The 24,366-nt window shown below is 49.9% G+C and overlaps 4 long non-coding RNA genes across 5 annotated transcripts; 2 read left to right on the top strand and 2 right to left on the bottom strand.

Moving 5' to 3' along the window:
- Positions 1 to 3,114: 3,114 nt before the first annotated feature.
- On the bottom strand, positions 3,115 to 7,964 carry LOC102128417 (uncharacterized). The gene is made up of 2 exons (XR_010586154.2): positions 7,402 to 7,964; positions 3,115 to 7,192 (listed from the first exon to the last, which is right to left on the bottom strand). It is a non-coding gene; the product is annotated as an uncharacterized lncRNA (long non-coding RNA).
- A 2,480-nt stretch (positions 7,965 to 10,444) lies between these two features.
- On the top strand, positions 10,445 to 11,195 carry LOC135970494 (uncharacterized). Of its 2 annotated transcripts, XR_012434375.1 has the most exons (3): positions 10,445 to 10,514; positions 10,617 to 10,756; positions 10,840 to 11,195. It is a non-coding gene; the product is annotated as an uncharacterized lncRNA (long non-coding RNA). The 2 variants fall into 2 exon arrangements; XR_010586152.1 differs by having other exon boundaries at positions 10,617 to 11,195.
- Positions 11,182 to 12,268, bottom strand: LOC135970495 (uncharacterized). The gene is made up of 2 exons (XR_010586153.1): positions 12,047 to 12,268; positions 11,182 to 11,424 (listed from the first exon to the last, which is right to left on the bottom strand). It is a non-coding gene; the product is annotated as an uncharacterized lncRNA (long non-coding RNA).
- A 9,666-nt stretch (positions 12,269 to 21,934) lies between these two features.
- Positions 21,935 to 24,031, top strand: LOC135970381 (uncharacterized). The gene is made up of 2 exons (XR_010586059.1): positions 21,935 to 22,047; positions 23,839 to 24,031. It is a non-coding gene; the product is annotated as an uncharacterized lncRNA (long non-coding RNA).
- The last annotated feature ends 335 nt before the right edge of the window (positions 24,032 to 24,366 follow it).

Here is a 24,366-nt window from a genome sequence, read left to right as displayed (position 1 = left end):
ACTGAGACCCTGCAAGGGGATGAACTGCTTGTGCAAAGCAGGGACAGCACAGGGGTGAGAATCTGGTCTTCCTGCTGCTGAGCTGGCCAAATTCTTCCACGATGAAGGTGTTCAGAGAAGGAGCATGCATACTTATCCTGACTCGACCTGGTTATGAACTATCTGCGTGGAAAACTAGTACCACTGGACGCAGATATAGCTTCAAAAAGATAAGTGGTTTCTAGAAAGTGCTTTTCTTCCAGAGTTCCCTCTCTCAGTGAATAGCCCTTCCACTGGGTTCCCACTGAAGACGCTGGCATCATCCCCGATGATCTCTTACTACCACATCAATCCCAGCCAACACTTCACAGCTAACTCGACCTCCACATGGTGCCTTCAGACTACCCACTCCTGTCCTCTTCACTGGCACCACCCTGGGTCTTGCTCCCACACTCTGCATGTACCTGCTCACCAGTCTCCCACCCCTGCTTTCCCTCTCTGTGGGGGTCAGCCTCCAGGACAGCTCTTAGTACCTCTGCCTTCTGGTATTCCTTCACGTGCAGCCTGCCCTACACAGGACTGGAGCTCATGTGTGATGAATGGAGCTTGGCAGAGGTGACAGATGACTCCCAAGACCAGGTCACAGGGCACAGCAGTTCCTGACTTGGTCTCTGGGATTGCTGTACCTGAGGGAAGTCAGCTGCCATGTTGTGAGGATGCTCAAGCAGTCCCATGGAGAGGCTCTTGTGGGGAGAAACAGGGGCCTCCCGCCAAGATCCTGGACCAGCCCACCAGCCACGTGGGTGGATCACCTTGGAAGGGCATCTTGCAGCCTCAGCTGAGCCTTAAGATGAGACTGATGTCTTTCCTGCAACCACATGAGAGACCCTGAGCCACCACAGTCTGGCTAAGCTGCTCCTGGGTTCTTGGTCCACAGAAGCTGTGCAAGGTGAAGATGGACCTCAGTCAGCTGGGGGTTGCTATAACAAAATACCAGGCTGGGGACCTAAACCACAGCACTTGTTTTTCTCAGTTCTAGAGGCTGAGAGGTCCAACATCAAGTTGCCAGCAGATTTGTGTGTGGTGAGTGTTCTCTTTCTTGTTTGGAGACAGCCCCCTTCTTGCTGTGTCCTCACGGGGTGAAGAGAGAGTGCTGATCTCTTCCTCTGCTGGCAAGGGCCCTGATCCCATCACGAGGCTCCACACTCATGGCCTCATCCAAACCCAATTCCCTCCCAAAGGCCCCTCCTTTGAATACCCCTCTATGGCAGATTAGGGCTTCAACATGATTGTGAGGTTGGAGGGAAACACAAACATTTGGTTCATAGCAGGTTTTTACTGTTGTGTTAAGCCCTGCACTTGGGGGTTATTTGTTACACAGCAGTGGATAACTGATACACTCCCGATAGCCTATTCTCAACACAACAGCCAAGCGGCCTTTAACATTTTAAATCTAGTTATGTTCATCTATGTAAAGCTTTCCAATGGCTTCTTATCACTCCAAATAAGTTCTTAGCCCTCACCATGTCCCAGAAAGCTGAGCATGACCTGGTGTCTGCCTGCCTGTCTGTGCTTGTTTCCTCACCCTGGCCCCTCCTGCCCTCTGTGCACACTGATTTTCTCACTGCTGCTCCAGCATGCCAGTGTGCAGCCTCCTGTCCTGGACATTCTTCCTCAGACTCACTCATTCCCCTCAAGTCTCACTTAAATGTCACCTGCCTGGGAAGCTTCCCTCAGCACCCACTACGGCAGCACCCTGGTCTGCTGCTGCCTGTCCCCTTGCTGTGCTGCATCTTACCTCATAGCACCAGCACAGCAGGTGTGCATGCATGTGTGCACATGTGAGTGTGCATGGGCACATGTGTAGCTGTGTGTCACACAAATGTGTGTACATGCATGTGCACGTGGTGTGAGTGTGCATGGCACACATGTATGTATGTGTCTTGTGTGCACACATGCACTTGTGTGCACGTGTGAGTGTGCACAGGCACATGCATAGGTGTGTGTCACATGAATGCACATACATGTGTGTGCACATGCGAGTGTGCATGGCACACATGTATACATGTGTCGTGTTAGTGTGTACACATGTGCATGTGTGCACATGTGAGTGTTCATGGGCACATGTGTAGGTATGTGTTGCGTGTGTGAGTACATATGTGCATGCACATGTGAGTGTGCATGGCAAACGTGTATGTGTGTCACATGCGAGTATGTGGGTACATGTGCATGTATCTGTGTGCATGTGAGTGCATGCACACACATGCACAGGTGTGTGCATATATACAAAAGTGTGTGGACACACATGCATGTGCATATATACACATGTGCATGTCTGTGCACGTGAATGTTCTTTCTCCCTATTAGAATGCAGGGATACTCTCATCTCCTGTCATGTCTGCAGCAGCTGGCACAATGCCCAGAACATGTTGTGCTCTCAGTGGATAGTTGACAAACATACCTGTGAGTTAAACAAAACGTGTGTTACTCAGATTCTACAGGACGGGCACTAGGAGCAGTGAAAAGATGAATGGGATCCGGTCCTCCTGAAGCTCACAGTCTAGTAAGAAAGTAACTACCAGATCCTAACGGTCCTGTGTGGTGAATGCCATGCTAGCAAAATCCAGAGCGCTGGGGGCAGTCGGACGGGCTCACGGAGTCCTGCCTTCTGCAGTAGGCCGGGTTTTCACACCTGCTTTGCCAGGAATGGCAGGACAGTCAAGGCTTCATTGAAAATATAATTTTCTTTTATAGTAATTCCTATAAAGAATTGTTACTTTATAATAATGATAATTATTTTAGAGTTATCTGGAATATTAAAAACAGTGCAGAAGTTTGACCATAACAGATTGGAGCATGTCTACACTCGCACCTGGGATACGTGGGCTGGGCTATTCATTACACAGCTATTAAAAGTCACGATTTAATAACTTTTTCAGGATATGTTAGCTGTACACCTTACTCTAGGAATGCTATCAATGTATGAGAATTTATGTGTGTGTGGCCATGAGCACCCCCGGGTGTGCCTGATGACACACATGCATGCACTCAACTTACATCAAAATGTTACCATTTTATGATTCTGAGTAATGAGATTGTAGGTAATTTTTCTCATAGCATTTAATATATTACAACTTTTTTGCCAATATTCACTATCTTTATTACGAAATAAAATCAATAAAATATTTATAGAAACAAGCGTCATAAATATGGGGTTTTGCTGCTTTTCTTTTCAGGGTGGATAAAGTGTCCAGTTGTCATATCCCTGTGCTAATGGATATTATATTTAACAACAACAACAACAAATACAGCCCTGCCAGATGCCACTCAGCGCCATGCCGAGGTCCAGGGCACGCTGGTGACTTGAAAGAAGTCAGCCTCACGGCCCAAAGCGTTCTGCATCTTCTCCCCGTTCCTTACATTTCTGTCTGTTTTGGAGCAATGTTTTTCAGGAGTTTGCTTCCAGGAGGGTCCGAGTCTTGGTAGCTCATCTCCAGGTCAAACTGTTTTTCCGTTCCTGTGAAATGTGGTTGACGTCGTCCATGGGCTGCTTGCCTTTCCTTCTAGATGAACCCTACCTGGGACCTGAGGTTCTGGCCTGGCCTCTGGGCCCTGGCTGGTATAGGAGCCGAGCCGGGGGCCCTGACGGGGCAGGATGGCGGCAGCTCAGTTCTGGCCTGGCCTCTGGGCCCCTGGCTGATGCAGAAGCTGGGGGGCCCTGATGAGGAAGGACGGTGACGCCTCCTTTCCATGCCTCTGCAGCGGACGATCGTGCTTCCTGGTGGGGATGATTATTGATTAAAGTATCCGAATTCAATCAGAAGCTGTTTCCTGGTCCTTACGTGTGTTTTCATTAGGAACAGACGTGACCATTCTCTTTCCTTCCCTGTATTGATTTAAAAAGAGCAGCCTGGACAAAGAATAAAGAAAGCAGTCCAGCGCACACACAGACACACACACACACGCACCCCCCCACGCATACACACACACACGGACCCCTCCCACATGCACACGTGTGCACGCACACACACATGCACACACAGGAGCCAACATACTGTAACTTTTCTGTGTTTTAGAAAACTCCTTTGTTTAGGTTGTGGGTAGAAGGACTTGGGAGCCTTGATAACCTCTGACAACTATGTCCCCAGCCGGGTGCAGTATGGTGGCCCCCTGCTGCAAATAAATGGACTTTCTCCTTTTATTCATGATCCATACCTCGAATAAAGACAGCAGCAGAGAGTACAGCTCTTTGAAAGATTTCTTTGCAACATGGATTAGGCCTCGAGAATTGTTTAATCTAAGCATGACTGTGAAATGTTGACAGAGAGATATGTAAAACACAGGTCCAAACACGGAATGATTCAGAAACCAAGGACAGGTACAGACAAATCACCCTTCTTGACCATAGAGATACAAACTATTGGATTCTGAACAACCATTTAGAGTGTTTGCCTTTATTTTCTTTGGTTTTGGTGAAGACGAAAAACATTGAGATATATGAATTTATTGTTTTTAAACATGGTTTATCACTTCCTCAAATATGCCTATTTCCCTCCAATAGGAAGCCAGGATGGTACATTTCCTAGTATCTACTTTCACACGCAGACCACATCCATACCCGTGCAAGCACACACTCATGCACACACATGGGTGTGGTGTGGTCCAGGAACCGGGTTCCAAGTCAGGTGCGCCTTGTTGAAATCTCAGTCCCACTTCGCACCTGCTGTGTGACCTTGGGGAACTTGCAATAACCTTTCTGAGTCTCCAGTTCCTTATGTGCGAAATGGGGTAAAAATAATGTTTTGAGATAGAGTTGCTATGCATGTTCGCGGGTTGAAATCCCTGGCGGTAAGTGTGAGTTCCTCCTCATGGTGCCAAGATCAGACCCCGCCGAGGACTGGCAGCTCTGGAACCAGCATAGAGCTGCACCTTCTAGGTGCTTGTGAGGTGAGAAAAGCATTTGGAGAGAATTTATCAGTGTTTCCTTCTGCTTTAAGCCAGTTCAGCCCGTTTCTAATCCCTGAAGCTCTTTGATTGTGTCTTCAGTGTAAATACTGAAGATACTTTGGTAGTAACAACAGAAGAAATCATTGGAGGTGGAAGAACGTGTCAGGAGAGGAAAAATGGATAGTGTCTCCCAACCTGCTCTCTCTATTTAAGTGATTTGGATCGGAAGAGCAAACAGTTTCTAGCAGATGTTAACACCGGTTAAATAATTAATTCCACAAGCTCAATCATGGTGTTGGCAAGTCAGTGACCTAAGGCCTCCGTGTCTGAGCCTGAGCATTGAGTGACTCAAACATCGATTCAGGCATGAAGTCAGGCTGGGCAGGGACGAGGTGGGGCTGCCTTCGGGTTTCCAGGTTGTCTGTTGCTGAAAGCCAAGTGCAACCAGCAGGTCACACCCCGTCCCCACCCCGGCTGCCCTTCCAGATGCCTGGGGTGGTGGCGTGGCTTTAAGAGCTCTTGGGAAGGCCAAGGTCAGTTCCTAGCTGGAGATGGCTGTGGCCAGTGTCTTGGCAGCATCCAGGCACTGAAAGGATGATTAAGTTTCTCTCCTTCTTGGAGAGCAGGGGGGATGATTACCAGAAGTGGAGGAACTCGCCTTCTTTTGGAAAAACGCAATGAAGGGATTCAATTTCCAGAGCAATTAATCTAGTGCCTCTGGGGGTTTTACCTGTAACTCAGGAGCTGCCTTCTGTGACCCCATCGAGGCCTGGGAGGATCACCCTTCCCCAGTGCTGCTCGGAAGAAAGCGTTTGATCCGAGGATCACAACACAGGCACCTCATGAGTTATGCATGAAAAATCATCAAAGCACACAAAGCCTGGCTGGCAAAGACCAACCTGATGGCACAGGAAAGACAGAGGCTCTGGTCAAAGGAGGCCACGTCCTCGGAGGACCTCAGGAGCTGGGTCAGGATGACAAGGGTTTACGTTTAGAATGAGTTGGGATAATGTCCAGTGACTCGCTTTGGTTCTTTGAGTTAAAAAAACACAAGCAGCGTTTATGTAACAAGTCTTTCAATTCCGCACGGTTGCCAGGGCCCTCTGCGGCATCCTGCTAAGCAGGCGTGACGGATGACGGGTGAGCCAGGGCCGCTGGCCACAGCCCTTCCATTTTCCTGCAGAGCTCATCAGGAAAGGCTGCTCTGACATGGAACCAGTAAGCCCTTTCCTCTACCTGTCGGGCGATTTGCACGGGCTCTGAACCAACGTAAGTCCTGTGCTCACTCGTGAACAGGAGGGTTAGAACTCTCCCCGCTCAGGGACCGTTTACCGTGGTCTCCTGTGTGATCTTTCTAAGCAAGGGATAGGGGACAGAAGCCCAGTTCTTTCATTTTCTCACTGTGGAGCCCTGAACAATGACCCCTCCCAATGTATTTTTACTTCCTAATCTTCAGAACCTGTGACAAATATCTTACACGGTAAGAGATGGGATTAGGTGAGGGAGCTCTTGAGGAGGAGCTGATCCTGGATTTGCCTGGTGGGCCCTAAATGCAGTCAGAGGCCTCCAGGTGAGAGAAAGGCAGAGGGAGTTTGATCACAGACACAGAGCGGGCAGTGTGGAGATGGAGCCGGGAGGGGCGGCTGCAGCCAGGGGAGGCCTAAAGCCCCCCCCCGAGCATCAGGAGGCTGGGAGGAGCCTTCCTGGACCTTCAGGGGAGCTCACTCTGCCTGCACCTGGAACCAAGGTCACGGGTCCCTGGCTGCAGGTCTGTGAGCGGGTTGATCTGTTGGTTAAGGCCACCAGTCAGTGCCATTTGACTCGGCGTCTGTGGGAGAGAAATACAGTCCCTTCCTCCTTCCTGGAGCTCCCTCCCCGTCCTTGGCTTGTGTCCTCTGGCATGCCATGAGCTGTGGCCACAGCGAGCCTCACGCTCCAGACCTTTCTGCCTGGCTTCTGCTGAGGTCTAGCATGGCGGACCCTCCCTCACGTCCCAGCCCTGACTCCCCTCATCTACCGACTGTCCCCGCTCAGCCGCTCTGAGCGCTCCCAGGCGAATGCTGTGTTCATTGCTGGGCACTGAGGGTTGTTTATGTAAATGTCACTCACGGCAGCGGACGTCGGACGCCTCTTCGGGCGGAATCCACGTGGCAGCTGTTGTGTCCCTGCGGGCAATTTGCTCATGAGTTTGCACTGTCACTGGAGGTTGAAGAAAAATCTCATTTATTCAATTCCAGGCTGGAGGTAGTCTGCGCCATTTCTTCATCTGCTAGATAGAATTTTGTTTTTTTAAATTCAGGATTTAAACCCTTTCTAGGAAACAGACATCTCTAGAGAAAAATGAAAGCATAAATCTACCTCTATAAGCTTGAACAAATACATTAGAGTAAAGCTCTGTTAACTCAGACTAACTTGAAGGAAATGCTGCTTATTAGTGGAAAAGATCATTTAAAGTAAAATAAACAAGGTACCCACCTTTAATCACTGTGGATTCTGGAGCAATGTTCATATTTCATGCAAGGAGGCAAATGGCCAGGTTCCAACGTGGGATTGTTTCTCCCGCCCCGTGAGGGTCCACCGCCAAGGAGAGACACACGCGGGAAAATGGGAATTTAAAGGATTGCTGACTGTGACTCCCAATGCCCCAGCGAAGGGCTCCAGAAAAGTGAGCAGGGGCCAGGCATAGAGCCCAGGCGGGGGTCCCAGGCTAGGCCTCACTCCCAGCTCCATGGAACCTCAGCCCTGCTGGCTCCAGAGGCCAAGACCCTGTGATACAGGAGTTATTCAGAAATAATTTTTAGGCAGATAGTAAAGGTAAAGGTTCTCGGTGTAAGTTTCCCTGTAATAAAAAACACCGGAACCATCTCTTTTCTAAAAGAAAAGGCAGCTCGAAGGGCCGGACTGGCAAGCTTTGAGATGCAAATGCCGGCCATTAGAAACTGGGTCACTCAATAAGGCAGTTCCCGCTGCTGTCTTCTCCTTGCCAGCACGGGCACCAAGTTCATGGCCACCTCCAGACAACACCATGTGTTGGGAACATCATGGAGACCCGCATTTGCATATTAAAGGGCTAAGGTGGGAGGGCCAGGTTTTTCTCAGGCTATGTAAATGACACACCTGGTCAAGCCAATCCTCTGGCCTTATGCAAACCAGACACCACCTCCTCCAGCATCCCAATAGAAGCAGCCCCTTTTCTGCCCCACAGGGGGGTTTTCTCTTAGTTCGAATCCCCCTCCCTCTGCTCTGTATGGGGTTAGGGGGGAGGGGAGCTGCTTTCTTCTTCCGTCCTGCTTTCTTGCCTATTAAACTTTTTGCACTGGGCCTGCCGCCCCTGCCAGTGGCTCAGGGGCTGAAGGGGCCTGGACCCAAGTGACCAGTAAACAGCCTCGATCTCTCTCTGTCTCTCTGCATCTCTGTCTCTGTCTCTCTCTCATCCACATCTTTGGAGACAGCCTGGCCTCCTGGGGATGGTGGGCCAGGCCTGTGAGGTCAGGGGGATCCAATCACTAAGCAGAGGATACAGAGCCCAGCCTGCCCTGCCTGCCTGGCCCCACTGCTCTTGGGGGCATGGGAGACGCTGCCTCAAGTCCTCACCACGGCCAGTGGAGACGGGACAGGGGTCTGGCATATGAAAGAGCCGTCCTGTTCAGCCCTGCTCCTGCAGAACCAGCCTCGGGTGTGCCTGTGACGGCTCCATGGAACAGGCCACTGCAGATTCTGCCGTGACAGTAAGGATGCTGGAGGGCCCCTGCCACCATAGGGCCTGACTAGGGGCAGCTGGGCCTGAGCGGGAGCAGGGGCGGCCTGTGGGGAGAGGCCTTGGCTCACCATGTGCTGGCTCTGCAACTCTTACTAAACCAGCACTGACATCCACGGCCTCAAAACCCTCTGGTGCAAGCTTGGAGTTTGTGTTCATCCTTCCGTGTTTCCAGGGGGCTGAGCACGTTGCTTCCCGGCCTCCTGCTCCCCACAGATGAGGCCGTGCTTGGGTCACAGCTTTCACCTCTGGGGGTTACATTCTGCTCCATCTTCAGTGTCTGTGATATGGGCACGTGTCTGTTACATGTGTGTGTGCTATGTGTCCCTGTGTGTGTTTGTGTGCTGTATGTTTGTGTGTATGTGTATGTTGTGTTTTATGTGTTTGTGGTATGTCTGTTCATGTGCGGGTCTGTACGCTCTGTATCTGTGCATGTGTGTGTTTGTGCATGTGTCTCTATGTTCTTGTGTGTGTGCATGTCTGTATCTGCTGTGTGTGCGTCTGTGTGTGTATGCTCAGTTTGTCTGTGTACATGTGTGTCTGTATGCTGTGTGTGTGTGCAAGTATGTGTCTGTGCATGTGTGTATACTATCTGTGCTTGTGTGTCTGTACTATGTGTGTCTGTGCAGGCTGCATGTGTGCATGTGTGTATATTCTGTGTGTGTCTGGATGCTGTGTGTGCATGTGTGTGTGCACATGTGTCTGTAAATGCTGTGAGTGTCTATGCAGGCTGCATGTGTGCATGTGTGTATACTCTGTGTGTGTCTGCATGCTGTGTGTGTGTGCATGTGTGTGTGTGCATGTGTGTCTGTACATGCTGTGTGTGTCTGTGCAGGCTGCATGTGTGTATGTGTGTATACTCTGTGTTTGTCTGCATGCTGTGTGTGTGTGCATGTGTGTCTGTACATGCTGTGTGTGTCTGTGCAGGCTGCATGTGTGTATGTGTGTATACTCTGTGTTTGTCTGCATGCTGTGTGTGTGTGCATGTGTGTCTGTACATGCTGTGTGTGTCTGTGCAGGCTGCATGTGTGTATGTGTGTATACTCTGTTTGTCTGCATGCTGTGTGTGTGTGCATGTGTGTGTGTGCGTGTGTGTCTGTACATGCTGTGTGTGTCTGTGCAGGCTGCATGTGTGTATGTGTGTATACTCTGTGTTTGTCTGCATGCTGTGTGTGTGTGCATGTGTGTGTGTGCGTGTGTGTCTGTACATGCTGTATGTGTCTATGCAGGCGCATATGTGCATGTAAGACTTTGCTTTGTGTGCCACGTGGGGCAGCTCCCTAGGAAGGCACCTCTGCAGAGTCCTGTTGCTCAAGGACTCTGCTCAAGTCCTGTTCCCACTGAGCTGCCTTCCTGCTGCCGGGACCCACAGTTGGAAGCTGAGCTCTGCATCCCATGCCCCGAGCAGGGCCTCTCCTTGCTGTGTTTTTCCTGCAGGAAGCATCCTCTCAGAATGGGTGCTTGGTGGAGACTGGAGCCAGGCCCCTCCATGTGCTGCTCTCAGGCCCCTGGGGGTGACCAGGCCAGTAAGGGTGGGGCCCTAAAAACCTGTGGCCATGGGAGGGTGTGCCTGAGCCTGGGGTCTCCTCCTCATAGGGGCCCTGGCCACCAGCTGGGTGTGCACTTGCAGCCCCAAAGATGCCCCACGGATCCCACCTTCCAGTGTTGCTGGGTCCTGCCTGGCACTGTGCTTCCTGCCAGCAGAGGGTGCAGTGATAGCTTGCCTTGTTGTTCCTTGTGCCCTGAGTGACTCTGTGCCCCAGAACCCCTAGGCTGACCTAAGCCCCAGTGTGGCTGCTTTGGAGATGGGACCTTGAGGCAGGTCATTAAGGTTAGATGAGGTCATGGGGGTGGGCCCTGACCCCATGGGATTAGTGTCCTTGGAGGAAGGGACACCGGAGAGCTCTCTCTTTCTCTCTCTCTCTGTGCACAGAAGAAGGAAAGACCTGTGTGGGCACAGCACGGAGGCAGCCCTCCGCGAGCCGGGAGCCAGCCCTCCGCGAGCCGGGAGCCAGCCCTCTCCAGGAGCCAGCCCCGTCCACGTCTTCATCTTGGACTCCAGCCTCCAGAACTGTGAGAAAACAATTCCTGTTGTTAAGTAGCTGGGACGACAGGCGTGCGCCTCCACACCTGGCTAATTTTTGTATGTTTTGTAGAGACAGGGTTTCACTATGTTGCCCAGGCTGGTTTCCAAGTCCTGGACTCAAGCAATTCACCCACCTCTGCCTCCCAAAGTACTGGGATTACAGGTGTGAGTCACTTTGCCCGGCCTCCAGAACCCTTTTATTTTCCCAAATGGAAACTGTCCCCGTTAAACACTCATTCCCCTTCCCTCTCCCCAGCTCCTTGCAGTCTTCACCCTCCTTCCTGTCTCTGTGGTTTGACTTCGCCGGGGAACCTCAGATCAGTGGGCCCGTGATTATTGTTTATGCTGCTTGTATCTTTAGATGTAATTGAGTTTTGAAATAAAAAAAGAAAATCAAAAATAAAACATCACATTTTAAATCAAGAATTCAAGCTGTCTTTATTTTACAAAGAATAACATGGCCACGTGAATTCACGATTCTAATGAAGTGTGACCTAGTCCTGTCACCCTGAATTCATCAGAGATCGGGGCGTGGCCTCGGAAACCTCAGGTCTCCAGGAATCTGCCAGGCCTTTCCCACACAACCAAAGCGAGAAGCAGAAGCGTATCTCGGTGTCTCTGCAAGTTTGTCGTCTTTCCTTGACTTCAGCCAAATCTTCACAGGAGAATAATCAGCAAATCAATGTAATTTTTATTCCTTGTTCACTGGTATGAGAACTGTTAGATTATCAAGCCACTCTGTAATGAATGTCTCTTTATTAGCGGAGTTGATTCCACAAAACCCACTATGAACATATTTGGGGCACAGCCGATTGCTATAAACTATAACAAAGCAAGGCTGTCATGCTCATGAATTCAGGGCAGGGCTCAGCTCTGAGGGTAGAGCAGGGCTGGGACCCCCGCCTGGGATCCAAAGTTGTTTTTCTTAAGCTGGGTGACGGGGCAAGGGTATTCGTTAGTGCCTCGTTGTAGTGTGTAAACGTGTGTTGGTGCCTATCCCATCGAGAATACAGAACAACAGACAGAGGACATTGGTACTCACTGGCTAGAAAGGGGGGCAGCAGGGCAGCGGGCAGGGCTGGAGGGTGTGAGGGGGCAGAGGCGCTGCAGGATCCCCAGTCTGGAGACACTTTGGAAAGTAGCACAGCGTGCGTGGGGGACAGGGGGCAGGGAGCAGGAGGGTCCACACTGGTGTGGGGCAGGGGCGGGGTCCACACTTGCGTGGGGCAGGGGCGGGGTCTACACTTGCGTAGGGCAGGGGCGGGGTCTACACTTGCCTGGGCATCTGGAGGCCCAGGGAGGCTTCTCCGGACTTCATCCTGAAGGGGTAGAATCCACCCTCCTGCTGGGATTCTGGCCCTATCCTTATGGTCCTGGAGTGGCCGGTGACTTGATGTGGGTCCTCATGCCCAGGAGGATGGAGGATCAGCCTGGGGCTGGGCTGGGTGAGGGCCCGGATCTTGGAGGCTGCAGCTTAAACAGAGAAAAATGAGTGGATCTGAGAAATTTGCAGTTTCAAAGATGAAATTGACAGGCCAGAGTGGCGAGTTGGAGCAGGAGGCGGAGACAAGGGGGAGCTTCGGAAAAAAGAAACAAAGTTAAGCTGAGATACAGCAGTGCACGCGATGCCGTGCGCCTACTGAGTGTTCATGCTCCGGCAATTTCATCAGTCATTGTGTCTGTCAACGCTGTGGTGGGGGGGCGGGTTCTCTCTGCAGTCAGCCCCTCCCCAGACAGAGCCACCGCCTGGATCCCGGGATCTGAGGATGAAAGCGCTGAGAGCCCCTCGCGGGCCCTGGAGGACTGATGAATCCGTGACGGGCAGCGCGGCCTCAGGCCCATTGTGAGTGGGATCGCGTTGGCGTCCCCCATGGGAGATGCCACTGCAAAGTCCAAATATCTGAAGAGCCCCGACGGAGCCACGCCAGACAGTTCTTCTCCCCAAGGCACCGGCTGAGCTGCCTCATTGACTTCCCCACCCCGGTGGTTTGGAAAACGGGACACCCATCACTTGAGCTGCAACTTTGCCCCCTCTCACAGCCATGTTGTATCATCACTTTACATTAATGTTAAAAAAAAAAAAATAGAGGCCGGGCGCGGTGGCTCACACCTGTAATCCCAGCACTTTGGGAAGCCGAGGCGGGCGGATCACTAGGTCAGGAGTTCGAGACCATCCTGGCTAACATGGTGAAACCCAGTCTCTACTTAAAATACAAAAAACTAGCCGGGGGAGGTGGCGGGCACCTATAGTCCCAGCTACTCGGGAGGCTGAGGCAGGAGAATGGCCTAAACCCGGGAGGCGGAGCTTGCAGTGAGCTGAGATCCGGCCACTGCACTCCAGCCTGGGCGACAGAGAGAGATTCCCTCTCAAAAAAGAAAAAAAGAAAAGGCACGCGGCAAAGTCTCCAAGTACAACCTGTGATGTATTTTGCACTACTTATTCCATTTGATAGAAGTTGAAGAAAAAGGATGAGTGGCCCTGCCTGAAATCAGCCGTGGCATTTACACCATGATGTCAATTTGACTCAACATCCATCACTGCACTCACATCGCTTCATAAGCAATTTCCCAATATTTCTGAAGCCGTAGTCACAAAAAAGAAATAAGGAGTCATGCAGGTCAGGTTTTGAAAATAGATCTAAAACACAAGGCTAAACTTTCTAATAGCCAGTCATGCCTAAGATTTAAAATCCTCATCCTTCTAACACTTTTCAATGTAGCTGTATTTGTCCAGCCTCAGCTCAGCAAGCTCAAATGAGAGCTAAAAGAGTGTTGGTCTGATGTGGTCAGCAGATGTGGCCTTAGGCCTCCACGGGTCACTCACAGGTTTGATTGATGCTTGTTGATTTAAGGATGTTTCTGCCTGAGCTCTGGCTCACTCTCCACCAGTGATTCCTCCCTCAGTTTCCACGTGTGCTTCTGTGATGGGATTTTTCTTGGGTGCGTAGAAATAGTCATGTCTCGTATGTGGTTAGAAAATTATCCCTCAACACTGGGTTCCCTTCTTCCTCTAATTCTTGCCTTCCCTTCACAGTGAGTCTACTCAGGACGGCGCCGTGGCGGACACACATGTGGCCAGGCCTCAGAGGAGTTGTTCACACTCTTGTGCATGTTTGCAATGTGCACGGGTGCAGCTCTGTGCAGCCACTCTGCCAGGTGACCCTTTCCCGGCACCTGCCTGGAAGCTGCTGGGTCCTGTGTCTCCGCACTGTCTCCCATTGACACTGCTCTCACTGACGTCCCCGGGGGTGCCTTTCATCCTTCCCCAGTCGCTTAACCACACCCGTACTCAGCGTCTCTACAGCACTCGATACTACTAACCATGGAAATCCCGGCTTCCTAGGCTTCATGACGTTGGTGGAACTGGTCTTTCTCCTCCTCTCCGTGGGGCCTCTGTCCCTTAAATGCAGGTGTTCCTTGGGCTCTGTTCCTGCATCTGACCCCTCCCACTCCCTCTCATTTCCATGGCTCCAGTTATCACCTGTGCACTGGAAACTCCCAAGCACAAGTTCGACCACATGACCTTCCCTGGAGAGCGCCTGACCTGCACAAGCCACCTGGGGACCATTTCTCCAACCGTGCCAGAGGGACCTCACCAAACTCAGAACTGAGCAGGACCCCACCTTGCCAAACGTCCTCCGGGCCTGGCGGGGAAGGTCGGAGGTGTGGGCAGGCGAGGGCCTTGCTGATCTGACCACATCCGCCCGTTCACCTCCCCAGCCCAGTCACTCACCGTTCCTGCCCCTCCAGGGAAGCCCTGGGCTCCATTTCACAGAACACATGAGAGTCCTGAGAAGATTCCGAGTTCTTTCATGTTTTCCATCTGTGTACACATTACTGCGGACAACCCCAGTGTCCCTCATGATGCAGCTCCCCTTTCCTCTCCTCTGGAAGCTTCCGTTGGACACCCTGTGTGGGGTGAGACCCCCACCAACCACCCGCCACTGTCGCACCCCAGCCTGCCCGTGTCGGAGAAGTTACACCCCCACCCATCACGGACGGGGAGCCCACTGGACAAAGCTACATCTGACACCGTAGGGCTCTCCCTTTCGGTATCTTCCAAATGGCTCATCATCAATTAAATAGGAAATCATTACGAGAAATACCGAGAGAAACTAAATGTTTCAATGGCCACTTAGACACAATATTTTGTTGGGGACTCAGGCTTTTTCTCCGGCAGAAACTCACTGGGGTTTGTGTCTTTCCTGCACGAACAACGTCAAATGACTCTCTGACAATTTTCTGCTCATTTCCGCAAAGTAGGGTGAGGACTTCACAACCCGGCAGAGACAAACGCTGGCTGCCAAACGCTTTGGGACTTAGGATTTCTCCATCTGCTCCTAAGTCAACAGCAATTTTTGTAAAACAGATGGATTTTCTATCTTTCCAAAGCATTCACCTTAGTTTTTGAGAGAAACAAAGCTCTCTCCTTCCATGCTCTGCATCTTAGATGTCGTATTATCATATTGTATTAACCACCTCCAGTCTTTTCTCTGTGATCACATTTTTTCAATAATAACACATGTGACTTCAAGCACAGTTTAAATGAACTACCTAATTTGTAACAGAGTAAATGAGAATTCTTCAGGAATTCCTGGCCCCATGTGGTCACTGAGGGACCTCCCTTCTTTCGCAGCAGCATGGGAACCTCTTGTCGGCTCGGGGCTGTCTGCGCCCAGACCCTAAACACCTTGCGCTGCTGTCTTTCCCCACGGCAGCCCCATCATTTGCAACCACTCGATTCTCTGCTTTCATTTGCCTATCATCTTTCTTTCCTTCCAGAACATGAGAACCATGAGGACAGGGACTTTTGTCTGCTTAGTTTATCGCTGTATATAATTACACTCAAGAGCAATGGTTCAGGTGCCTGATACACAAATTTTTGTTGAATAAATAAATTTTCCTTTTTACTCATCTCACCATCAGATGGAGTTTGCACTTGTTAAAAATTACGTTCGATTCTGGTTGCAGATATTCGAAATGGCAGGAGTTTAAACAGTGTAGAAGTTTATTTCTGTCTCTCTCGAAGGTCAGGTGCAGAGACTTCGGGGCTGGTCACAAGGTCCAGACTGCTCTGGGGATTTGTGGGCCAGGACACAGCCTCGGGCAGGGCGCCCAGAACCATGCCCCCATTTCTTTCCCATCCTTTGTCTAGAAATTACACACATGGCCACACTTACTGCGATAGGCTGGGGAATGTGTTTTTCATTCCAAGAGGCCGCTGTTTTTCCTGTCGACAATGGGTAGAACAATTAGCAGCAAGAAGCACTCTGCCGCAAGCTCGCCTGTGTGATGAGGTGGAGAGGCACTGAATGCCCCTTCCTCATCACTGTGCTGACTTTGGTGGAAGTTTATCATGATCGCCTAGGACAATGTTCACAACCTCTAGCATGTCTGCCCCAAATCTCTTCCCGATAGAATTGAAGGTGAGCTCAGGGCAGCGTGGAGTGCCCACCCAGCCTCCTCCCAGTGTGTCTGCGTCTCCGCTTAGTCTCTGAAGTGAGCTGTTTGGTTGCATGTGGATTGGCTTTTGGAGGGGAAGGGTCAGGAACCCTCATCCGATGACCCTCGCTTTCCAGAATCTGAAGTGGCACAGGATGGAAATCACACCTGCCCTGTCAAAGGTGGACACGGAACTCATGTGGAGCCTGGGATTTGGGTGGGTGATGGGGGCAGGGGACTCTTCATAGGTTCAGCAGAATAAGGAGGGTGAGGGAGGGCACAGGGGGGGCCAGGCCGCGCATCATGGGCGGGACACGGCCGCTTCCCTCCCAGGTCTCCTGCTGGTCGGAACACGAGCACATGTGCCCAGGAAGCTCGGTGGATAAAAGCTGTCGCTCGTGCTTGTTTGAGAAACTGGGAGGAAGTCCTGATGAAAACGGGGTGCCTGGGAGTGGATTAGAAGAGCTTTAAAACGTCAGGCTGATGGGGTAACTGTGGGGTGTGGGATGCCCGGGCTCCCCAGCTCCCTTTGTCAGTAACTTCACGTGGCCTCCTTCATTCATACATCACCAAGTCACAATGGAGCAAGGCAGAGAGCGCTGCTGTGGCCCCAAGGTAGGGAGAAGAGGGTCCGGAGTGGCTCCAGACACCTACAAATGTCTCCTGGGGATGAGGTCTTCGAGGGCCTCAGGCTGCCTTTCTCATCACCTGTTTTAGTGACCTTCGTATCTTCTCTTTTTAATTTTTATTCTTCTGAAATTAGCCTATTTAGGAAGTACAGTACAATACTTGTAACTATTCTCGGCCTCAGAAAGATTTACTTTTATAAAATACACAACTAAGTAAGTTGTGCAAAACACCTGACATAAGATATTTACAATACAGGCCTCTCCCTGAGCTGATGGTGCCGGGGGCCAGGGTTCTCAAGAGTCCTGGGAGCCAAGTGCATATCACAACTTGCAGAAGAAACAACACCTCATGCAGACACAACACTCTGATGTCAACGTTTGTAGATACACAAGAGATTGGCAAAGTAGAGATGTGTTTTCAGACTACTCTTGATTTCTCATTCGCTTTTTGTCATTTTTGTTGGTCATTTCAATTAGTAGACAGTAAGAATGCCAGTGCTACCCATGGGCAGCCAGCACGGTGTATTCTGACGTCAAACCGCTTCTTAGAAAGTCTGGGAACCTGCCACGACGCGCCATGCAAATCCGGTTGAGAGTCCTTTGTCTCTTATGATTCTAAACAAAAGTACCACCTTCTTCAGGGAAAGTGGACCAGCCAGTGCCCACTGGAGGGCACCTTCCGTGGGGTGTGGTTTAGTTTTCCTTTCAATGCCACGAACAATTTCACTTCCAATTAAGCACCAAAGCAAAAGATACACAGAAATAGTTCACTTGGGAGAGGATGGAGTCAAATCAGCTGTTTTTCTTTTTATTATACTTACTATAATGTTAAAAAAATCCTAAATGAAGGCTACATGGAGAGAGTTCCTCCTGTTAGGGACTGGCCTGACATTGCACATCTCAGGTCTTCTGTGCAGGCAGAATCCACGGCAAAGACGTGCCTTGTTATATCACCTGTACAGAGACCAAAGAAAGCAAGCTTCATGCTTCTCTTTCTCTCTAGAAACACAAAAGCCTGAGTCTGGAAGTCTATGCAACATGATATAGTTTTAGAAACTGTGGAAATTTCTGTTTGTATTTTGGGATGTTTTCCAAGCACCATGATGGTAGCACAACCCTCACCTGCCCCAGTTTGATTTGTCAGATTTCACCAGCTCACTGCACAGGCTGCACAGATGGCATGCAACAGTGTGTGCAGCTTACTGCTTATAAATCTACTAGCTTGCTCATAAGACACCGTTACCGCAGACTTTTTAATCTATCTTACCCTACCCCTGGGAAAAGGACTGGTAAGTATGACGTTCATGAAATATCTTGCGTAGGCAACGATTTACTCAAATGCCAAACTCAACTTAAACGTGAGTTTTTCCATGCGAAGCATTGGGAGGCCCGAACCAGCTCCTATTTGAGGCAGCATTAACATGCTTGCTCTTCATCCTAAGAGAAATATTCACTTTCTCTAGGGATGAGGAGTGGTTAGCAGAAGGAAATCAAACTTTTCTGGAAATGATTTCAGCATATTCATCTTGTAAGAATGTCTTCTGATATAATGCTTAAAAAAACAAGTGAATGTCAGAGTTGCTTCATGCAATTCCCCCTTGGGTTTTAGAAATTTCACCAAATACAGTCTGGGGACCTGGAGTCTTTCTGCCTGGTCAGTCCTGGAGGCAGAATCCGGAAACAGCCTCCGGTTTCTTGGATCGAAGCCTTCCACTGCTGGGCTCGGCCCTCCATTGGGTCCCTCCCTCACCCTCACCCCACGCCCTTTCCCAGAGGCCTCCTGCTTCTCGGACCTGAAATGTTGATTTTGGTGGGGCCATGATTGGTGGTCTCAGAGCCAGAATTTCCCATCTCAACTGCCCTTTGAAAGACAATGGCAAGAGGGACCCAGGTGACATGGAACAGAGCTGGGTGCCTGCCAGGGAGAAAGTCTATGTACAAGGAACGCCATGAGCCATCCCTGCTTCCAGTGGGCAAGACCAGAAGTCACCTGAACTGTGAGCCTGGTGGGTGCTCTGGCCTCTGCGTCTCAGCTGCTCATTTGTGAGGAGTAAATGAAACAGTTTCTGCACAGAGCCCAGCACTGTGCTGGATGCATCCCACACATTTCAGAAAATGTACCCTGACCACAGCATGAGCCACGGTGTCCACAGAAAACACAGAGTGTGCCCGGTGGGACCTTTGGACACAGGCAGAGTCCCCTTTGCCTCTCCCCAGTCTCTGCATCCGTTCCCATTTGGCGTGTTGTCGGATGAAGCAGAGGGCTGAAGTACTCTGGCTTTTCACTGTGGGTTTCTGAGCCAATGTAAAGACACTTGTTCCCGGGGACCCTGGATTTTCAGAGACACCCAGATATCAGGAGCAGCACAGCTGGAGTTCTGTGGAAAGTCATACCAGTTATTTATGATCTAATGCTCTTAGATTAGAAAGATCAACAGCATCACATCTGGGGAAATAGTTGTTATGGTCCACTGTGTGATAAAAAACACAAATGACCCAAGATCCTAAGAAATATAATGTTCAATAAACAGGATGTTCGCATTCTAGTGTTTTCTGACTTTCAATTTATGTTAAGGCCTTCATGGAATCAATGTGACTTGGTGTAGAGATGGGGTGCCCCCACTGTCAATCACTCTCAAGAGCTTTGCTACCTCCTCCTCCCAGCCTCTCCTCCTAGGAAGCATCTGAAGCTTCTGGGGCTCCCTGGAGGCAGGTGCACAGCCTGGGCCCCCAGGAGAGGTAGTGGTGTCATGTTTCCAGCCCATCTCCTTCCTATAATTACAAGTAGAAGAAATAAATGGGCTCATGGACTATTTGATAATCCAATTAATGAAAAGTTAATCATATGAAACTTCCAGAAAAATAACATATTTTGACTAATTAACCGCTGACACACCTCTAAAATACTTTCCCCCTGTAATTGTTGTCTGTGTATTCTTTGGTTGACTCTTCACATGCCAAATCTTGTATAGAGAAAACTAAAAGTTAATTCAGCAATCTAGCATGCATGACCAAAATTGATTTTTATTACTGAATTTAGAAAATGTTTTATATAGAAAACGTCGTTGTCATAGCATGCAACTTTTTATAATTTTTTTGTTTCTTTTGGGAAAACCTCTACCAAGTTTCTTTTGTCCATAATGATATGATTTCGGAGCTGTTCAAGTCTTTCTCTGCTCTGACCCCTTTTGAATTGGCCATATCCATTAATGAATTTGCTTTTAATGTCCTCATTTTTATTATGTATGAAACTCGATGTCAACATTGTCCGTCGTGTTCCCATGAGTAACTCTTCTGTATCACTTGGATTACCAGCTAGCTCAGGAGCCCGTGGATTTCTTCGACTGGCAATTCCTCTTTCTTTTATGCGTTCTTTCTTACATATAGTCTGAGTGTGTATGATTGCAAGGTGCTTGCAGACTTTCTGAGGACAAAATACAACACATCCTGAGACATGATCTGATTTGCAGAGACGCATAGAACATAAACCACACACACAGAGGCACCTGCTGTGTGTAACCCAGCTATAGTTTTGTACCACACACACAGGAATTCTGATAAACTCTATCTGGCACGGTTCATGTCAGTAAAGAAAAACAAACCTGATGTGCTCTTCATTGTAGATGCTGTTATCAGTAGCAATCCTGGAGGAATGCGTTTTTATTTTGGGTAGGCAATGCGACCTGAGTCCACCGTGTACAGTTTCATGCTCTTGAGGATTGAAAGAATTCTTTATAGATTGTTTCTAGCTCCTTATATTTAAACCTAATTTCTCCTCCAGTATTCACAGGCTGCCAAAGGACGTCCCCATCAGGACATGCCTCTTAGTTCTGCCCTCAGATCTCTGGGCCTGCTTCTGGGGGGAACTCACCCTGGCCTTTCTCGGCCACCAAGCCCCACCCCACGGTGCATCCCTGGGAGCCCCGGAGTCCGCTCCACTCTGTAGATTTGGCCAGGCATCCTGGGCCCGGGAATTCCCTACTCACAGAACCCTGAGCCCCTTGAGGGTCTGCATAAGCCCCTCAGTGGATCTTCCTTCTGAGGGTAGAACGCACTGTGGTGTGAGCCCCAGGTTAATGAGGGCAGCTGGCGGGAGCCATGGAAAGAGTGTGAACCTGGAGGCTGAAGGGCCCTGCAGTGCACGCATGCATCCAGGCAGGGGGCCCAGCTGGCATTGCCACAGGCCATGGGTGCCAGGGATGGGTGGGAGATGGGAAGTTTCCAGAGGGGTGGGAAGAGAAAGGAAGTGCTGTCCAGAGGCCCACAGAGCACATTCGGTCAGGGACCCGACGCTGCCTCCTCTAGGGCCTGTGCTTGGTGAATGTTGGATTCTGAGGCTCCAGGTTTTGTTCAGCGTTTTGCTCACTGGCTCGCTCTTGGCAAGTTTCCTCCTGCTGTCAATATTTGTTGCCTTAAACCAGTCTTTTCCTTTCTTCTTGGGTTCTGTACCTCTGTTTGCCAATGCATCCCTTCTGAAAATTAAGTAATACAAAGCATATGGCTGGCCTTAGGTCCTTATTTTCCTTTGAAATCCTTCATCCCTACTACTATTCAGTGTCTGGCCAAGAGGGAAGCCAGAGACGCCCTGGTTTAGCATCTGGCTGTCTGGCGGAGGCGGCCGGAATCAGGATGAGGTGTGGCCGTGGTGGCTGCACCTGCTCCTCCCACCATCAGTGCCCTTCCCGGCCCTTAGCTCACCCGACTTTGTCTTTCATGCCTCTCTGGGCCCAGCATCTACCGGTCCTCTCCAGGCTCCTCACATCACTCCCCCTCAGGCTCAGGCTTCCCCCAGAGCTCCATCTTCTGAGTGTGGGGTGAGAGACCCCCACCACTGGGCAGCCACAGAGGGTGGAAGGCATGAAGGTGACAGGGGGAACTCTTACGGGTGACCCTGAATAGACACCATCTGTTGGAACACTGACAGAATATTTGCCTCTTCGGGCTGATGGATAAGGAAAATAATGCCCACTCAGTGCTTAGCAAAGGGTAGAGTCGGTGAGTGGTGGCAGGAAGGGGTGGGAAAGGGGAGATGGTGGTGGGTGAAAGGGCCTCAGATCTTCCATCTGGTCTTCCTCACTGATGCCAGAGACCTCTGCCAAGGCTCCGGACCTGGCAGCACAGCTTTGGGACTCCAGGAACTTGATTCAGCAACACTTCTCCAGGACCGAAACTGGCTTTGTGAGGGTGACCGCCAGGGCCTCAACGAGGTAGGCAGAGAGGGTTAAATAACTCATACAAGGAATAAGCAGGGACTAGTGCGGGAGCTATGGGGGAGTGGAGGATGTTGAAGTGCGGAGAGGGCCCTGAGCGACCTGAGTTGTGGGAACTGCCGGTTGTGGTTGAGGCTCACATGACAGAATAAGCATCTGCACTTCTAAGCAGAAGGGTATTGATTTTGGGACACTCAATGGCTTACAGAGGCACTGGAGGAGCTAAATAAGTAGAATTCACATTGAGCTTTTAGAAACAGTTCCCGGAGCCTTGCCCTAGAACTGGGTCCCAAGAAAGCAGCTACCTCTTCCTTACTCAGGAGCCTGGTGCATTGGGGGCTGTCACCCTAGAACTAGGTCCCCAGGAGGCTGTTGCTACAGCTTTCAACTTTGGAATTACACAGCCTCATGCAGTCAATGCCTGGGCCGCAGAACCTCCTCCGTGTCCTTTGGAACGGTTCTTGCAGCAGCCTTTATCCCATCCCACCTTGCAAGTCTGGCACAGGTGCCTCTGATGGAAAGAACCTAAATGCTACCTGCAATCATAGCTGCAGAGTCATATGGGAGATGTGACTTTAGCTTTCAATCTCTGTTAAAGAGGTCCTCACATTAAAAATGGGAATGGCTATGGCCTGGCTATTCTGGGGGCATGAAAAGGGGACAGAGAGGAGCTGGCTAGAGAAGTAGAAATAGCCAAAGGGCTTGGTAAGATAAGTCTTCCTAAAATTTAAGCTCTTAGTTCTGATGCTGTGTGATAAGCCCTTGAACTTGGAGTAAAACTCTCCTGTAAATAATGCCTCCTGCAAGTGATGTCTGGGGAACATTAAGGAAAAGTGTAAGAATTCTTCCTGTGCACATGAGAAAAACTCAATTCAAACTAGCTCAAGCAAAAATACTAATTTATTGTCTCATGTAACTGAGAATTCTAAGAATATGGACTTCAGGCATGGTTGGATCTAGGTGCTCAACCCAGGCATATCCCTGCTTTTATCTCTTGCCTTTGTTCTTCTTTGCATTGGCTTCATTTTTTAGAAGGCTGTTTCTATGTCCCGCCTACCACTCCAGGCTGATGTAATGTGTACAACTGACAATCTCAGAAGCAGAAGGGTTCTATTTGTTCTGGTGTTTGTATCAATTCTAGAAAAAAGAAGTTGGCTTGCTTGGGACGTGCACTGCATTTTGGCCCAGTTGCTGTGTTCAGGGGTACGGTGTTCTCCGGACAGCCAGGCTGTGCCCAGGGACAGTGGGATTGATGGGCAGCCCCATTAGAATCACTCACAGTGGAGCAGGGTGGTCCACAAAGGCTCTGATTACAGCCGACAGAGGCCCCCAGGGTGTGCTTGGAATGGCATGGGGCAGAAATAAGGGCATGGTCACCCACAGATATGAGGACCAAGGCAGGGCAAGCATGTGGGAGCCCCTCAGCAAGCCCAGACGCCGCGTGCCGAGGAAGTTTCCTTGCCCTGAGTCCCCCGAGGTCTGAGGAGGGCAGCTGGGTCCAGCTCCATAACCGGCACCACAGTTTGATGCGACTCACCTGAATGAAAAGCACACGGTGACCCAGCCGGCAGCCAGGTCACTCGGCACAATGCAAAGATTGTTCTTCTAACCATTCTGTTTGTCTCCAACTCCTGAGACATTTCCTTTCATTTTAACCTGACCAATTTTCATCCTGCAACTTTGAAGCCAGCGTAGTAACTACTCTCCTTGGGTCTCAGCAATCGGTGTATTTGAAGTTAGGTTTCCTGAATTGTATTCTTATTTAATGATATATCAAACATTTTTCAGCGGATTCACTAAAACCTATCATCATAGACTCCATCTTTTCAAATATCTACATCAAGAATACAACTTAAAAAGGGTGAGAGACTGACCAAATGTGGCCGAAGCTGAGTAATAAACACGATAATCCAATCAAAGGGGGCAGCGTTCGCATCTGGAAAAACAGACTTTCACTTGAAATAAAAACAATTGCACTTTGCTCTGTTTCAGTGGCCTCTAGGTCTTTGGGCTAACACATAAGATGGTACAGAAACTCCAGTGCGGTCTATTTAGAACCTCACAGGAGTTGGAATTACCTAACTTCATTGCCCAGTAGTGAGGCACTGTGTGCTGTGCACTCGTGTGTGTATGTGTGAACATGCATATGTATAGGTATGTCTTTGGGCACATGTGTGTACATGCATGTTGGTGCGTGTGTGTGCTTGAATGCTGGAATAACAAGGAATGAGAGAGCGATGTGTGGGGCAGATACAGATTTACTCACTATGCACTTTATAAAAACATACACATTTGCACAATATTTTATTTTATAAA

The sequence above is a fragment of the Macaca fascicularis genome, chromosome 4 (genome assembly GCF_037993035.2).
Source record: "Macaca fascicularis isolate 582-1 chromosome 4, T2T-MFA8v1.1".
Classification (NCBI taxonomy): Eukaryota; Metazoa; Chordata; class Mammalia; order Primates; family Cercopithecidae; genus Macaca; species Macaca fascicularis.
This window is presented reverse-complemented; position numbering and strand designations above follow the sequence as displayed.